This window comes from Orcinus orca, chromosome 5 (genome assembly GCF_937001465.1).
Source record: "Orcinus orca chromosome 5, mOrcOrc1.1, whole genome shotgun sequence".
NCBI lineage: Eukaryota > Metazoa > Chordata > Mammalia > Artiodactyla > Delphinidae > Orcinus > Orcinus orca.
Window position 1 is genome coordinate 142810465 of NC_064563.1, and position 14813 is coordinate 142825277.

The 14813-nt window shown below is 48.6% G+C and overlaps 1 long non-coding RNA gene across 1 annotated transcript; it reads right to left on the reverse strand.

The window, feature by feature from the left end:
• Positions 1-1622: 1622 nt before the first annotated feature.
• Positions 1623-5492, reverse strand: LOC117199284 (uncharacterized). Its single transcript, XR_004480481.2, has 3 exons — positions 4788-5492; positions 3953-4289; positions 1623-3297 (listed from the first exon to the last, which is right to left on the reverse strand). It is a non-coding gene; the product is annotated as an uncharacterized LOC117199284 (long non-coding RNA).
• Between the last annotated feature and the right edge of the window lie 9321 nt (positions 5493-14813).

Genomic DNA, 14813 nt, shown 5'->3' on the forward strand with positions numbered 1-14813 from the left:
GGCAGGAGCAATCCAGCTCGGTTCCACCAAGCTCCTTCCACCCTTCCCCTTGGCCACCCCGACGGTTAGGTCCTTGCCTCCTGGTCCAGCTGGCGCCTCTGCCGCCACATCTGTGTTCCGAGCAACAGGAAGGCTCCACGCGGCACAGGCGGACTCCATTGCTGTCACCTCATTGGCCAGAATCAGCCACGTGTCTTCACCTAGCTGCAAGGTGGCCTTGTGTTCCGCTGAAAATTCTAGTCTTCAGAAGAGATTTGGGAGGAACATAGCAAACTCTGCCTCGCCTATTATGGTGAGGGTAAATGGTAGTTCTTTTTCCAGAAAACAAAAACACCTCCACTTAGAGTTTCTGGGAGCAACGCTACCCTAACCTTAGCCCCACGTGTGTCCAGGCAACACAGTAGGAAGGTGACAACCAGCGCAAGAGCCAGTCCAGGCGCGGATGTTGCCGCTGTGGCCACATCCAGGCCTCCCCGCTCCCCAGGGGCCAGTGGTTCCCTGCAAACCTCTGGTGAGGCTGAGACGGCTGGTGGGCGGCCGTCTGCTCTCCGCAGGGACCTGCTGGGTGCCTCCAGCCAGGCTCAGGCAAAGTGCTCTCCACTCCGCCAGCCCTGTGGGGCTTTATCACCAGTCCCTCGCCTCCGCCAGCCCCTGCTAGCCCCCTGCCTTAAACCAGAGTCTCCCATGGACACAGCGGGCTCGATTCGTCTTTGTTGCAGGGCTGTCCTGTGCAGTGTAGGATATTTAGCAACGTCCTGCTTTTTATCTACTAGGTACCAGTAGAACCCCCGTTGTGACAACCCAGACTGTCTCTAGACAGTGCCAAGTGTCCCTTAGGGGCAACATCACACACTCCCCTCCCCCACTGAGACCGTTACCCTAAACCCAGTACCAGCTACTTCTACACCTCCGGCTGAAGCACCCACGTTTATGAGACTCAGAAAAGGAGGCAGGGCTGGGACCTCCTCCGTCTGTGGGCAGGGGAGGTGTTTATGGAAGAAGGCACATAGGATTTCAAATGAAGAGATGGGAAACTGGGAAGAGGGAGACAGCCCTGATGACATCATCTGAGACCCTGGATCCAGTGTTACTTTAAATTTTTATGTATTTATTTTTGCTTAAGCCAGTCTGAACTCAGTTTCTGTCACTTATACCTGAAGGAGTCCTGATCATTTCAACAAGTGTCTGGGTAGTATCAGCTCTATGAAGCCCTAGTAGCTCTGGACCTAAATGGTCTTAATTTTATTTAGTTTCTATTGAGTAACATGCTTTTTAATCCAATACTTGCATTGCCTCAGCATGAAAGCAAAAAACAGAACCAAATGCAGGCCTTATTTTTAACTGGAATCTTGAGACATATTTTGTCTTCTGTGGCGGAAAATGCCCCATTGATCCGAGCATGGCGGGTGAGCTTTGGGGAGCATCTTTGCAAGAGTCAGTGCCCTGTGTCTGCTCTGAACCCCGTGGCAGCCTCATCCACACCATGGATCAAGCACAGAATGTATCACTCATTTAATTTTCTTTGCTTCAGAGAAAGCATCTAGACTGTAAAGCCCTGGGTGACTTTTGTGTTTTCAACTCCTTTGCGAGACTTGACTCAACACTGATGGAAAGAACACAGGCAACAGATATGTGAGATTGTTCTTTGATTTTAACAACATATCATTAAACAGGATTATCCATTTGAAACCTCCCAAGTAGAAGACACTGTCCTTATAAGTTTCATACACCATGGAATCATTTTTAAGCTACGGAATAATAGTATTATATTTATTATGAAAATTTGCTGAATATGGAACGGTTCAAGTTAGAGCAAAGAAAACTCAGCGCAAATGATCAAAAGCTTAGAGACAATCAAAGAACAACATTTACACTTGTAATTTAAATAATACCAGCAGATTTTAATCAGCCCAATTGTGTCCCAGAAATGCAGAATGACTCAGAAGATTATCATGCTTAGCATCTCAGAAACATTTCTTTTCACCTTTGGTTTTCTTAAAAACACTCCAGTACCATCTCAAAGCTATCACCCAGTGTTTTAGCTTTTCTGTTTTTATTAAAGAGTGGGGATGTTTGGTCCAGACACCACTCTCATTTCTGATCCGGGTAAACACAGGAGTGGATCAGCCAAAGTCAAAGCCTTGGTTAATGAAAAACTTCATTAGGAGGAAAACAAATCGTAATCTAGACTCCACCTTGGAGCGTGTACATAGACAGACTGTTCACTGCATACGTTGACAGTGGCTTTATAGAAAAAGCTTTTTAAACATATCCTATTAAAACTTAATTGCTGCTTGTATCATTGACTCACATAACACATGAAAGGACTGGGGTCCATCCACCATGGAAGCGGTTGTTTTATTGCGGGGCTGACGTGTTACACAGTGTTCCCTGCCCTCTCGGTTGATGGGGTGCTTAGAGCACACTGCTGGCGAGCATTGTCTGCACGTGGCTATAAAGCAGCCCTTAAAGACTGTCCAGAAACATCAACTCGTTAACTATCTCTAGATGTGAGTCTGAGTGCCTATATTTTTCGATTTCCTGGGTCATGTTTGTTTAAGAAAAACCCAACTGAGCATCTTTAGGTCCCAAAGTTGAAATTTCAACTCTGAATATGGGGTGAAATGGGAAACTTTCATCAGGATTGAGACTTCGACCCAGTGCAACTCCAAAAAAGTCCCTAAGAATCACAGATGTTAGACTGAGATTGAATAGATTTCCATGGAGTGATCGCTGCCTGCATGGGACTGTGGTAGGTGCATTGCTAAGATCAGCTAAATTCTATGAGGCTGGTTATTTTTGTCTCCTTTCTACCGTGAGGGCACGGCGGGTCCGGGAGCCTTGCCTGGGAATGGAGTCAGGTGGCTGAGCCCCAGGCCTTTGAACTGTCCTTGCCGACAGCAGTCACCTGCCAGTCATGTGACAATGCAGGTTCTGATCCAGATGGGGGGTCGGGGGCTGGGCTGAGATTCTGCATTTCTAACAAGCCTGAAGGCCATGCCCATGCTGCTGGTTCTTGGACTGCACTTTGAAGAAAAAAATCACACCTGTCCAGCTAGTGAACATTTGGTCACGCCCTCCTGTCTTCAGATTTCCCATTGGAATGGAAGCTCCAGGACGCCTTGAAGCTTCTGTGGCCAAAATTCCTCAGAAGACAACCAAGCAGCCACCCTTGCCATTTTCACCTGCCAAGTGAGGACAGAGCACTGTTTTAGGTCAATTCAGACCTTCTCAGCATAGGCTGATGCAGACAAAGGACACGTCACCAATTCCCACAGGAATTATGGAATTTTCAGTCTGGAAAAGACAGCAGAGAGATGAGCTTACCTTTCACCATTTGAAAAAATATATCATGATCAGGCTTTTCTTCAATGAAACTGTGCATGGATTCTTAGGGCATAAAATACTCAAAGCAGAGCTGTGATCGTGGAAGAGGAAAGAGGCCAGGCCGGGTACAACCCCTCTCCCCGCTGTGAAGGCAGCCCAGGCCCCTCCATGGAATTTTTCAGGCTCCAGAGGAGAGTTGGAAATGCTTGGATTTAGTACAATGTACCATTTTTCCCCTTCTTCAGTATCACTGAGGTGAAGTTCATTTTAAAACAACCATTTTAAAGTAAACAATTCAGTGACATTTAGTGCACTCACGATGTTGTGCATAGATCTAGTTCCAAAGCATCGTCAGCCCTGAGAGGATCATCCCGCCCCCATCAGCAGCCACTCCTCGCTTCACCCTCCCCCCAGCCCCTGGCAGCCACCAACGTGCTCTGTGTTCCTGTGCATTTACACATTCTAGATATTCCAAATAAGTGCAGTCATACACCATGTGGTCCCGTGTGTCTGTCCTTCTCACTTTACATAATTCTCTCGAGGTTCACCTACATGGGAGAACTTCGCTGGTTCTTATAACTGAGTAATATTCCATTTTGTGGGAGACCGTGTTTTATTTGCTCACCTGACCATTGATGGGCATTTGGGTTGTTTCCACCTTTTCGCTGTTGTGAATTACTGCCGCTGTGCACTCTCACGTGTCAGTGTTTGAGTTCCCTTTTTTAATTATTTGGAGTGAAGGCAGACCTCGTTTTCCTGTGCTTCTCAGATACTGCATTTTTTACAGATTGAAGGTGTGTGGCAACCCTGCGTTGAGCAAGTCTATCGGCGCCATTTTTTCAACAGCATTTGCTCACTTCATGTCTCTGTGTCACATTTCCAGTAAGTCCCGCCATATTGCAAACTTTCTTATCGTCATTATATTTGTCGTGGCGATCTGTAGTCAGCCGTCTTTCATGTGACTGTTATAAGAAGATAACGAGTCACTGGAGGCTCAGAGGATGTTGACCATTTTTAGAATTAAGTATTTTCTAATTAAGGTATGTACATTTTTTTTAGACAAAATGCTATTGCACACTTCACAGACTATGGTACAGTGTAAATATAACTTTCCTATGCACTGGGAAACCAAAAACTTTGTGTCATTCACTTTATTGTGATATTTGTTTTATTGCAATGGTCTGGAACAAAACCCACAATATCTCTGAGGTGGGCTGCTATACACCTCAATGCACCAGTTTTGGAGATGAAGAACCAGGCCACAGAAGATTGGGCGACTGGCCCAAGCTCGCTCAGCTAGTTCAGGGTCAAGCTGGGACTGGAAACCAGGTCCCAAAGGTCTGGTCCAGCCCCACAGTCCCTAGCCCCCTCATTACTCATCCCCATGCTGGTTCCCTCCCTTTCCAAACCTTTCCACCTTCAGATCTCAGCTGTCCACCCTCCTTCCCCAGGAGCCTTACCTGATCAAGCCACGGTCCCTCTAGTTCTCCTTCCTCTGACTGCCACAATTTTATAAGAATCACCCTAATCCCACATGGAGAGCTGCGTCATGGTGTCTGACTGATTTGACTGTAAGATTTTGGAGGACAGGAGCTTAATCATGTGCGACCAGCCTGGTGACGTCCGGTCTGTGGGTGTCCATTCTGGGGCCAAAAACTCTGCAGGTGGATATGGTGACCATGCACCCTGTCATCAGCCACAGGCAGGGCAGCCGCTCTGGCTTCCAACCCTCTCTAAACAGTGCGCCGTTTCACCTGCTGGTTATGACACGGCAGCAGAGCCGCCACAGACGTACAGAGACATACAAGTCTTATCAGCCCCACGCTTTCCACTTTTATCCATTAACCATGTGGACAGAGTCCTGGCCAGGAGGGCAGCCTGGAAGGGAATGGACACCCCTCCTCCCACCTTTGAACAAAAAAATGACCAGTGGATGCCACGTGGACTCAGCTGGCGACTTCTCCACTAGCAAACCTGGACCCCAGTTGCAACACTTGATCTTCTATCGAAAATTTATTAGGAAAGTGCTTTAGGGTCTTTGGAAAGATGCCAAGAGAAAACACAAAATTTCTGAAGTCCATTCCAGAGATTTCCATTCCCCAGTTAGGTCCTCATTAGAATCATCGAAGGATCAGCAAATCCAAGAAAGGCCAAAAAAGTTCAATTTTTGAAAAATGGCAAAGCCGGAAAACCTAACCTTCCCCCTCTTTTTTTGACTTTCCCTCATTTATAGATTTAGGAAAAAATGCTACCTTTCAGTCTCAAAACTTTTGGAAAAAGTAATGTTCCACTCTCTTTCATGTCAAATAAAGGAGACAAATATATCCATCACACAGAACAAACCTCTTCCTCTCTAGTATGAAATAAAGAGAAGTTTGCATTCTTTTCAGCACAGAAATAGATGCTTTGTTCAAAATATATGTGCTGAAACATCAATAATTAAAAACGTATGTCCCCAAGGCAAGAGATCTCTGTGTGCTCTGATTGGAAGGGACCGGTATCGTCCTGGGTACTGAAACTTTGTTATCAATTTCATGTTCCCAAGAAAGCCCAAAGCAGGCACTATAGTCTCTGCTTAAAGGTGAGGAAACCCACTGCTTGGGGAAAGTTACGTCACCAACGCTAACCTCACATATAAATATTCATGGGCTCAGGCTAGAAGCCTAAGGCCCTGCTTTTCCCACCACACTGGAAAGCAGTTAATAAAACACGAACCACCTCGCAGGAGAATCTGCACAGGAGCCACCAGCTCTGCCGCAGCCCCTCCCCCGTGTCCACCCTCTGCGCGTCCTCAGGTCTCCCGCACCCTGGAGAGGCACAAGGCTTCTCAACCTCTTCACCCGCCCAGCAAGCCCCATGGTCCAAACGACCAGGTGCCCACAGGTGCTGTGTACACAAGACTCCTATAAGAGGACACCTGTGTCTATCCAATTTCCTACTAGCACCAGCTCACCCACTGGGCGTGAAAAGGAGGAAAATCACTAAGCCACTCACTGGGTAAATAGTCATTGTTTATCCTTGTGCTAAAAAACACCCTTCTGGAGGAATAAAAGGAAGAATGGAAAGATGGAGAGAAATGGGGAGGGAGCGTGAGCAGATAGCCCTGGGTTTGCAGCCTGCTTCTCAGTTTGTGTGGACAAGTTACCCCCCGCCGCCCAAGTAGCCTCAGTTTTCCTCTCTGTGAATGGCGGTAACAATCAAACCTCATTGTTATAAAAATAATGTTTGCCCACAGTAGCTAAATGGTGGAAGCAACCCAAGTGTCCATCGACAGATGAATGGATAAGCAAATCATGGTGTACAGGGAATTCAACCTTAAAAGGAAGGAAGTCCTGACCCAGCCTCCAACGTGGGGGAGGCTTGAGGACATTCTCCTCTGTGAAATAAACCAGCCGCAAGAAGACAAAGACGTGTGGTTCCACTTCAATGAAATACCAGATGCAGAGACGCAGAAAGCAGGATGGTGGCTGCCAGGGGCTGGGGGAGGAGGGACCATGTTTAACAGGTAGAGGTTTTCAGTTTCACAAGATGAAGATGTTCTGGGTGTGGGCAGTGGTGCCGATTGCACTGCCATGTGAGTGTACTCAAAGCCACTGAAACGTGCACTTAAAAATGGTTAAGATGGGACAATTTACGTCATGTGTATTTTACCTCGATTTAAAACTACTACTAACACAACATTTTAAGTCAACTACACGCCAATAAAATTTTTTAAAAATAAAACTAGTGCTAGTAATAGGTAATCATGTGTTTGCCCTAATTCTATCTTTGTTGCTAAGGAGAGAGGAAAGCCATCCTGCATCGTGGACCCCAATTCACTGAGTCTGCTGCTCTCGATCTCGGCTGCATCTAGAATCCACCCGATGGGTAGATGGGAGGCAGGATTAAAACCACGAACGTCAGAACTTCCCTGGCGGTCCAGTGGTTGACTTCGCCTTCCAATGCAGGGGTTGTGGGTTCGATCCCTGGTCCGGGAGCTAAGATCCCACATGCCTCGCGGCCAAAAAACCAAAACAGAAAACAGAAGCAATATTGTAACAAATTCAGTAAAGACTTTTTAAAAAATGGTCCACATCAAACAAATCTTTAAAAATAAAAAACAACGTCCAGAGCCTGCCCGGACAAATCAAATCAGAGTCCCTCGGGTGGGTTTTCCTAGAGGTTGTATTGTGTGCTCACCTGATTGGCACCAAACTAGATGAGAGCTCAGCTCAGCCAGCAACCGTAGGCCAAGGCTCACTCGCCACCCTGGTGAGAGCATCAGGACGCTTTGGGGCATGCAGGCATCTATGCGCATTGAATCACATTTTTTATTCAGTTCAGCCTAAGACACATTTCTTGCCTCCAAACAGCGCTGGCATCATGGCCGCAAGACCCTGCCCCCACTCCTGTTTTAATGCTCTGCAGTCAGCATCTTGAAATGCTGAGCTGTTTTTGAACGTGGAGCCCCTTTTTCCTTTTGCTCTGGGCCCTGCTCATTGTGTGTCCAGTCCTGCCTGCAAGGCCAGATCCTGTTCTAGGCCTACCCAGAGAAGTTAGAGCTGAAAGTGGGGTGTCCACGAGTAGGGAGGCCACCGTCTGTAGAAGGAAAGGCCGGTCCTACCAGGACCTCCTGTCCACCACCACCAACTGACCGTGTGAGCCAGGGAGCCGGGCACAGAGCTGCCTGCGGAGGAGGGAGGGAAGCAGCCCTGGCCCTGGAATCATCCTGAACAAGCTCATGACTACTAATAAGTAACAAATACAGGGAACGGTGACATAAAACATGGCTGTACTTTAGGCTGTAGAGCAAGGCTAGCTGTACACAGAACAGGCATCCAAGAAGTGGAGGGTCCCAGAGCCCTGAGCTCTGGGCGTGGTCCTGTACTAATTCTGCTTCTGGCTTTCACTGGACATCCAGCAGCTGAAGCACTGACCCCACAGCTCCTGCAGCTTCCAAGCTAAGACATGGCCAGAAACTCGACCAGCAGTAGCCCCCATTCACTGAAGGCTTCCTTCATTCCAGGACAGTGCTGTGTGTTTTAAATAAATTCTTGCAGTTAGTTCCCGTCATGGCTCCATGAGTTGGCTATGAACTGACCCATTTTACAGATGAGAAAATGGAGGATCAGAGAAGCTAAGGAACTTTCCCAAGGTTATGTCGCCAGTCAGCAGGTGATCAAATGTGAACTTGGGTCTTCGGCTTTGGAGTCTGTAACTTTGTCATTCACTATAATACACTCAATGGTCGTTTTGAACTGTAAACAATGGGCATATGGCCACACACTGTCAACGTCCTAAGGCAACGTGCGACCCAGCGCAAACTGAGCCCATCCACAGGGGCTGAAGAAGGTCAGTAGACCCACAGATAAAACTAGACAGTTCTCCTTCCTGCAAATCCTTGTGCTGGGCGAACAGCTCTCTTCAGGAGAGAAATGAGGAGAAAAAAGAACAAAAGAGTGGCAGCTCTGTAAGAACAGCGTGTGTGGGCCTGTTGCATGAAAGCTCTTACCTTTTTCCCTCCGCCGGCTTGCTTCACAAGTCAGGTGGCCAGTTTGTTAGACGCACCTTTTTAAAAGAACGGTGAGCGTGGACAGCTGCTCTCCAGGTAATTCAACTGAGCAGGGCTATTGCTATTAAAGCCACGCCATAGATAACGCCGCTTTTCTCAGGAATCGATTTGGGGGCAGGTCAACGGAACATGTGTAATCTCAGATAATAGATCATAAACGTTCCGCTCTGGAGCTTCTAAATTAAGGCTCTGCACCTGCTGGAGGGCTCCAGCGTTAGCGCCAGGCCTGCAGATGGCTTTTTCTGCCGGCCATCCCTGGATTTCCCCGATAAAATCCCACTCTCGACTTTGCCATCTGCTTCTCCCTCTTTCTTGGTGGAAATCTACCTCCTCCTTCAACCAGTGCATGGAAAAGTACATGGTCAGCGCCACACGCAGACCTATCCCACGGTGATTTCACACCAACCAGCCTTTCATCATTTAAAAAAACAAAAATCTGTGGGCAAGGAGGCAGGAAGAATGGTGAGCCCCAAAGCTGATGACTCATTTCAGAGAGAACTGACAAGGCCATTTCTGAACGGGTGGGTTGACAGGACGCTAGCCAATGCCGCTCTGCGTTCCTTCCCGCAGGCTCACGTACTTTCATTCAGCCCATATGACCGAGCACTCACTGAGCCCCAGGGTGGGTTGCGGGCACTGGGGGAGTAACAGCAGCACAGGAGGCAAAGCCCCAAATTCACTCTTCCCTGAGCGCTTCCACCCCATGCGGGTCAGAGGGGCAACTGTTAGGAAAACCCTATCACGTGGGATAAAGAAAGCTGGGGAGAAGGGCCTGGGGTAGGGGCCACAACTGCGATTAGGGGCAGCCTTGGGGGAAGGTGGCAAAGCGCTAAAGGAAGTGCAGAGGAGACACGAGGTTGTCCGGCGACAGCGGTCCCAGCAGGTGTTGGGAGCAGCGTGGCTGGAGCTGGGCGAACAGGCCAGCAGCAGGGAGGGGAGGGGTCCACAGAGGGCCTGGTGGTCTCCACGAGTGGCGTGGGAGCTGCTGCTTTGTGCAAAGGAAGCACGGGCTTTCTTTCTAGCAGGCTCACTCTGGCTGCTGGCCAGCTGGGAGGAGAGAGAGGAAGGCGGTACAAAGATGGGGTGCAGCGGCATGGAGAGGAGAGCAGGGTCTCACTGGGTGTGGATGGGGTGTGATGGAGAGAGACACGGTAGTGACCCCTCCGGACTGTGCATTCCTCCCCTCACCCCTGGACGGCATCCCGACCTGGGAGTCTCAGCAGGAAGTCTTTCCAGGGTGGCCCGCGAGTGGCAGAGTCCCCATCTGTGTCTGTGGCCTGTGGTGACTGGCGCCCAGAGCTGTGGCAATGTGCTTCCCGGCAGCCCCAGGATTAGGTCATGATCTCTGTTTACTAACAGGAAAGAACACTTGGATGGAGGATTCAGCTAGCTGGAAATGGGAGCCCTGGTCGCCCTTTTGCTTCTCCCCTGAGGCCACCCTGAGCCCTGGGGAGAAGAGCCATGTACAGACCACAACTTGTAACCCGATTCTTGTTTTCACTAAAGACGGGCTTTTTTTTTTTTTTTTTTTTTTAATCTTCATTGGAGTATCATTGCTTTACAATGGTGTGTTAGTTTCTGCTGTATAACAAAGTGAATCAGTTATACATGTACATATGTTCCCATATCTCTTCCCTCTTGCATCTCCCTCCCTCCCACCCTATCCCACCCCTCCAGGTGGTTACAAAGCACCAAGCTGATCTCCCTGTGCTATGCGGCTGCTTCCCACTAGCTATCTAGTTTACGTTTGGTAGTGTATATATGTCCATGCCTCTCTCTCGCTTTGTCACAGCTCACCCTTCCCCCTTCCCGTGTCCTCAAGTCCATCCTCTAGTAGGTCTGTAAGACGGGCTGTTTTTTAAGATCGTGATTAGAAATGAGTAAACGCTAAGTTCCAAGGTCTTCGGGGCTTTATCGTGCAGCGCTTATCAAAATGAAATAGAAATAGTTCACGTGGAGAAAATGTTTCCCTCCTCATCCTCAGACTTCCAGGCTTGCAAGTATCTCTCTTAAACAAGCAATGTATTGATCGCCTGAGATGAAGACGCAATTGAGCTCTAACCCCAAGTGCAAACCAATTCAAAGCACACATCTTAGCAGGTGCTACTTGAGTTAACCTGGTGGGTGATAATTACCCTGGTTTTGCACCTAGTCCTTGAACTGTTTTCCAGTTAAAGGAACACAATTCCATGTCATGTTTCTGAAGATGCTGCTCTTCTTTACTGGAGGTCTTTCAGGCGTTACTCATATTAAAATGAGGTTGAGAAGTTTGCTTAGTAAAATGTAGTAAAATACCTGGGATGCTCTGAGTTGTCGTGTGAAGCGGGGCGGAGATGTTAACCATAGCTGCCACGAGCCAGGCAGTCGGAGTGGCTGGAGTGAACGGTGGACCCCAAAGCTATCTCTACATCTTAACCCTCAGGCTTTGTAAATGTGACCTTATTTGGAAAAGGGAGCTTTGCAGATGTGATTAAGTTCAGGATATCAAAATGAGATAATCCTAGATTTAGGGGGGGTCCCAAATCCAGCACCAAGTATCCTTGTAAGAGACGGAAGACACAGATGGAGGCAGAGACTGGAGTGATGAAGCCACAGGCCAAGGGATGCCTGGAGCCGCTAGTACCAAAGGAGTCGAGGAAGGATTCTCCCTGAGAGGGGGCATCACCCTGCTGACACTTTGATCTCAGACTCTGGCCTCTGAAACTGGAAGAGCATAAATTTCTGTCGTTTTAAGCCACCTAGTTTGTGGTGCTTTATCACAGCAACACTAGGAAACGGATACAGTTTCCAAAAGGGAACACAGCCCTTCCAGTACCTTGATTTTGGACTTGTGAGGCCGCAAGCAGAGGACCAGCTTAGTCACGGTGCGCCTCAACTTCTATCTGCAGAACTGGGAGGTGGTAAGTGGGTGTTATTTTAAGCCACTAAATGTGCAGTCATTTGTTACAGCAGCAACAAGACACTCAAATGGTAAGATGTCATGTGAGTGACCAGCGGGGCACTGGCCTCACTGGAGGGTCAGGGAGGCCTCCTTGAATGGGTGGCTTCAGGCTGAGAATGAAGCAGTGGGTCTTGGAGAAAGTCACGCATTGGGGTCTCAGGGACCCGCGGGCATTGAGCACAGAACTGACGGCCTCCGTTTCCATTTATAGTCACAATCCCAGGGCAGGAGAAGCTACCTAGGGTCCCGAAGAGCAGAGAATAGAGAACTCAAAGGTCCGGGGTGAGACGGCAGCCTCGACGAATACTGACCCCTATCAGTGTCCTGAGACACTGGCAGTCGTGTCCTGAGAGGCTCTGCAAACTGTCTCGCCAGCCCAGAGGTCGAAGGCGATTGGGCCATGGCGTTTTACGTGGTACTTATGGTGACAGCCCAGGAAGCCCAGTGACTGACAGCTCCTGATGTAACCCCAACGTTTCTGGGGTGAAGTCAGCCGTGGGCAATGGCACCTTCCTGCGGGATCCCGCCTCCCTGGAGACTTTCTGGGTGAGTATAAGGCAGGTTGCTGGCTTTGAAATTTCTCAGCAGCAACTAATCCCCCAAGAAAACCATATTGCTCCAGATTCTTTCCAAATGAAATTCAAGTCTGCCTGAACGCCTGTTCCAAGGCATGTTATTTAGACTCCGGTGGCATTAAGCGAACTGGCAGCTCTCGAAATACTTTGGTAGCTGGCTGGAGCTGTGTGTTTTATGGCCACAGTCACACTAACCCACAGCATTTGCATAGGGCCTAACCCAGTTCCTAGAAGCTTCCCCCAGAGCCAGGTCCATGGACCACCGAGGGGACCCCATCTCCCACAGTCAGTGAGGTCTTGTCAATATTCTAAATAAGTGGGGGGGGGGTTAATTTACTTTTATTGAAGTATAGTTGATTTACAATGCTGTGTTAATTTCTGCTGTACAGCAAAGTGATTCACCTATGCATATACATACACTCTTTATCATATTCTTTTCCATTATGGTTTATCACAAGATATTGAATATAGTTCCCTGTGCTCTACAGTAGGACCTTGTTGTTTATCCATAAAATACATAATAGTTTGCATCTGCAAATCCCAAACTCCATGTTGTGTTTTTTTAAAATATGTTTGAGGAACATCTTTTTCTAAAACCAAACAGATCACTAAATAAATTGCAAAATCTTCATTACATCGTTCCAGCCACAACGAGGCGTTCTTGGTGATGTTTAAACTCAAATATTAGCAGTGTTATTCTGTCCTGAGGAATGGGTCCAAGAGAGGGGTCAGGTCCAAGCTGAGGTTTCCTCCTGCTGTGATGTGAGAACTTTTTCCATCATCTTTGACCTTCCCCTGCTCACCCTCCTTTCCTAGGTCTCCACCAACATGCACGCGGAGGATGCGGGTTGGAGTGTGGCCGAAATCACAGCGTCTGAGACCTGAGGGCCTGGTGGGTATCTGTCTGCTGAGTGCAGCTGGAGTGTGCTTTCTCACAAGGAGCAGGAAGACAGCTTGCAAAGCCAAAGAAAATTTAACTCGGGTGTGTGATTGACAGTGGCTAGTCTACCACCTGCTACTGCTTCCACACTTATATCCGTTTGTCCAGAGAAAACGTCACAACAAACCAGGCAGCCACGCCACTGGTGCTTCCCTGACGCTGTCTCTGGTTGGGGAGCCTGCAGTGGACTTCAGTGCCCCTGACCCCCTACCCCACCCTCACCCCCAACCCCCTTGCCAAACTCTTCTCATTGGCCAATGTAACTCGTGCTTGTAAGAGACATGTGGGCCCCTGAAATATCCCTTAGATTCATTTTGGTATTTCTCGGTGGGATTTAGTTATATGATCTTTCTTCTCTCCACCTTGATTAATTTCCTAATGTGGCTGTAACGAACGACTACACATGTAGGGGCTTAAAACAAGCCAAATTTATTAACTTCTAGTTATGGAGGTCAGAAGCTCACAAATTCATTTCACTGGGCTAGAGCCCAGGTGCTGGCGAGAGCTGGTTTCTTCTTGAGGCTTTAGGGGTCAGTCCTCTTTGCCTTCTTCAACTTCTAAAGGCCACTGCACTTCCAGCCCCTTCCTCCAACTTCAAAGGCAGCAGCAAGACCAGAGGTTCCTCCAAGCTCTGTCTCTTTGCTTCCGTTGCCCCATCACCTTCTGCTAATCCTTACCTGGCTGCCTCACTGTTATAAAGACCCTTGTGATCACATCGGGCCCAGACAAATCATCCAGAATCGTCTCCCCATCTCAACATCTTTAACTTATTCACGTCTGCAAAGTCTCTTTTGCCATGAAAGGGGACACATTCACAGTCCTTGGGGATTGGAAATCCACGTCCCCCAAACAAGCCAGGGTCCCAGCCACAGCACACGGGGCCTCGCATGTCAGGGGGGCACTAGGAGGGAGGCAGCGGCAGCTGTGGTCTCCCGGTCTGGCGTCCCAGGATGACAGCACTTACAGTCCAGCTTTCCAGAAAATCCACACACCGCCACCACCCTATAAGTGTCCTTTCTCCTGGCCAGCTCAGTGTACTGATCTGGTGTTAAGAAAATGTCACTAGAAGCCCTGCACTGTGGATGTCATCCCAGGAAACAAACGCCCACTAGAAAGCTCTATGACACCTGCAGATGCCACCTGCCACATCCGCATTTCCTAACCCACATCCTTGTGGGCTCTAAGCTAATGCTCTGTATATCTGGGTGGCTGTCAACAAAACTTATTCTAAATCCATCCCCTCTCTGGCCACCGCTCCCCCTGGTCCAAGCTGCCATAGTCTCTCCCCAGGACAATGGCAGCAACCCCTCGAACCATCCTTCCACTCCTGCACATGGCCCCGTATGCCACTGCCCCACGCAGCAGCCAGAGTGTGTCCCCAAAATGCACATCCATCATGTCATTTGCTGCTTAGAAACTCCCAGTAGCTTCTTACCACACATAGCGTGAAAATCAGCAGCTTCAAGTGGCCTCAAAGCC